The following is a 3,120-nucleotide window of genomic DNA, read 5'->3' as shown; positions in this document are numbered from 1 at the left end:
AAACTTAAGAAAGAAGAGGGTACTTAGACAAAAATGAAGGTTTTTTTTAATTTTTTTTAATGTTTTGTTTATTTCTAGGAGAGAGAGAGAGAGAGACAGCGTGAGCAGGGGAGGACCAGAGAGAGAGGGAGTCACAGACTGAAACAGGCTCCAGGCTCTGAGCTGGCAGTCAGCACAGAGCCCGACGCGGGGCTCGAACCCACGAACCGCGAGATCATGACCCAAGCGAAAGTCGGACGCTTAACCGACTAAGCCACCTAGGCGCCCCACAAAAATGAAGGTTTTTTTTCAGAACAATAGACCTGACCTGAAAGAGGATTGCACTATAGGTCACAGTTAATACTAATGTGTACATATGGTGTAGGGACATTAAACTATCAGAACAGACACTAATCTTACAGAGAAGATTAGCATGGCCCCTGAACAAGGATGACATGAAAATTCATGAAGTGTTCCATATTTTTTTTTAAAAAAGTCACTAGAAGCATATTTGTGTGAAGAATGCAAGGCTTGTTGGGACAATAGAATGACAGTAACTTTGGAGCTGATGATTAGGACTTGGGTCATGAGGACTAAGTTCCTCAAACAAAGGACACAAAGGCTTTCCTGGCCTCTGAGGCAAAGGTCCTTGTGCAGAAAGCATTCTACGTTCATAAGTTGGTAAATAATCCCCATTTTGGGAAGACAATTTGATTTGGTCTTGTGTGGTCCTCTTACAATGTTTGGAAACCGGTCTTTAGAAAATAGTCCAAATTCCTTGACAAGCAAGGTTATTTAAGTAGCCTGAGAAGGTAATACACCACTCTGAGGCAAGGCTATCCAATATGGGTGAAACGTGTGTTTGTGAAAATATTTCCCAACATTAACTTTTGACCCCAAAGAGTCAAGAACTAATCAGTAAAGGAGGGAGTGGGTAAAAGATAGTGAAAGAGCAGTAGTGCTAATGAGTAACAGGAGTGTACAGCATAATAATAGATGATATACTGTATCAAGGGTTTACAATGTGCAAGGCACTATATGTATATTACCATATAAGGCATTTTACATATGTAAATTCAATTAATTCTTGTGACAATACTACGCAGGAGTGTGATAGAGTCAGGTAGCACTCCTGTTTTCACTTCCATAGTGAAAGTTTTTTTTAAAATGTTTATTTTTTGTATATAGAGAGACAGAGTGTGAGTGGAGGAAAGGCAGAGAGAGAGGGAGACGCAGAATCCAAAGCAGACTCTTGGCCCCGAGCTGTCAGTACAGAGCCCAACATGGGGTTCGAACTCACGAATCATGAGATCATGACCTGAGCCGAAGTTGGACACTTAACTGACTGAGCCACCTAGGCGCCCCCATAGTGAAGGGTTATTTCTGGCAAGTGGCTATTCAATGAGGGGCTACATATTTCATCCACTCCTTTGCAGTTAAACGGAGTAATGTGATTAGTTTCTGTGGTAGAGGGAATAATGGCCCTGAAGGTTATCTATATCCTAATCTATGGAACTTGTAAGTATTAATTTTGCATGGAAAAAGGTACTTTGCTGTTACGAAAAACTTAAGAACCTTGTGATGGGGCGTTCATCCTGGATTTTCCAGGTGGGCCCTAAATGCAATCACAAGTGTCCCTTTAAGAGGGACACAGAGGGACATTTGACCATAGAGAAGGTGATGTAATAATGGAAGCAGAGAGAAATTTGAAGATGCTATGTGGCTGACCTTGAAAATGATGGAAGGGACTATGAGCCAAGGAATGCAGGGAATACAGCTCTAAAAGCTGGAAAAAGCAAGGAAATAGAAATATCTTCTACATCCTACAGATAAAGCATAGCCCTTCTGACTTCTTGGTTGTGATGCAGTAAAACTATTTTGGGCTTCTGGCCTCCAGAGCTGTAAGAAAATGAATTTCTGTTGTTTTAAGCCACTATGTTTGTGGCGATTTGTTGCAGCAGTCATAAAAAACGAATACAATTTCTCACCGGTGAAATATGAATAGAAATGTCACCAGAACCGAGTTGTAATTTGTAAGGACCTTAGGAGCTTTAGGTCCCTTTCATCCATTATAATGAAAGCATTACTATAAATATGCATATAATCCAGGCTTAATTCATTATTATATGTCCATTATTAAATATTTATTTTGTCTTCTGGTTTTAAAAGAAATTAAAGTTAAACATTTTTATAAGCCCCTTAATAATATTAACTGTAGGCCCTGTGGCTACTGTACCTAACAAAAGGTCACTGATGTGTGCTGCTTCTGAACCATGGAGTAGTTACAGAGCCAGTATTCCTTCTCTACTTTCTCTCTCTCTCTGTCTCTCTCTCTCTCTCTTTTAACAAAGGAGATAGAAATTTATTGAATACACTGCAAGGGAGTGGCAGGAAGACAGCAAGGGAGAGACTGTCTACCACAAGACAGTGGTGGGAGGCTGTAGTTAAGAAGGAAAGTGAGGAGGTATTGGAATGTATAGAATTCTTTTATTCTCCTTTTCTGGTATAAGTAACCCATTGGTCAGCTAAGGCTTATGGAATTTGTGAGGTGGGTTGCCTAATGGGCTTGTTTGTATTTAGCCAGTGGGTAAGGGGTCACTGTGGGCTCTTCTGCCTTACTCAGGTTTCCATTGTTCAAGTTGGTTGCCTAAAAGTGGCCTGTACATTCCCCCCTGAGAGATTGACGATGACTAATCTTTGGCATTTGGGTGGAGGCCTTATCTTTAGTAGCTGCTTCATGCTGAATGAGGGGAGTAGAGAATTCCGTACCTATGGGTCAACATTGGTCAGTTGGGGTTTTTAATAGGAGTTATTGAAGGCCGAGGCAGCTATGTCTAGAGTTGATAACACATGGGAGTCTTCTTGAGCAGAGAGGATGGCTTGAAGTTATGGCAGTGAAGGAGTCTCAACACCAGGAAGAGAGGCATGGGAGAAAACAGCAAAACGTGATTAGAATAACAAGAAGATAAAGAATCCCAAATAGGAGTCTTTTGATAGTTGACAAAAATTCTCCTATACAAGAGTTTAACCACTCAGTAGGAGAAAAGGAGGGGTCTTTTAGAACACCAATTTGAGTATTAATGTCAGTTAGAAACCCAGAAATATTGTTCTTATAATCTGTAATGTATACACAGCATTCTG

The 3,120-nt window shown here is 40.6% G+C and overlaps 1 non-coding gene across 1 annotated transcript; it reads left to right on the top strand.

Moving 5' to 3' along the window:
• The first annotated feature begins 357 nt into the window (after positions 1-357).
• LOC144230525 (U6 spliceosomal RNA) lies at positions 358-464 on the top strand. The gene has a single exon (XR_013334780.1). It is a non-coding gene; the product is annotated as a U6 spliceosomal RNA (small nuclear RNA).
• The last annotated feature ends 2,656 nt before the right edge of the window (positions 465-3,120 follow it).

Source organism: Crocuta crocuta, unplaced genomic scaffold (genome assembly GCF_008692635.1).
Source record: "Crocuta crocuta isolate KB4526 unplaced genomic scaffold, BGI_CrCroc_1.0 scaffold1330, whole genome shotgun sequence".
In the NCBI taxonomy this organism is placed as follows: Eukaryota; Metazoa; Chordata; class Mammalia; order Carnivora; family Hyaenidae; genus Crocuta; species Crocuta crocuta.
The sequence above is the reverse complement of the archived record's forward strand: the minus strand, read 5'-3'. Positions and strand labels throughout refer to the sequence as shown.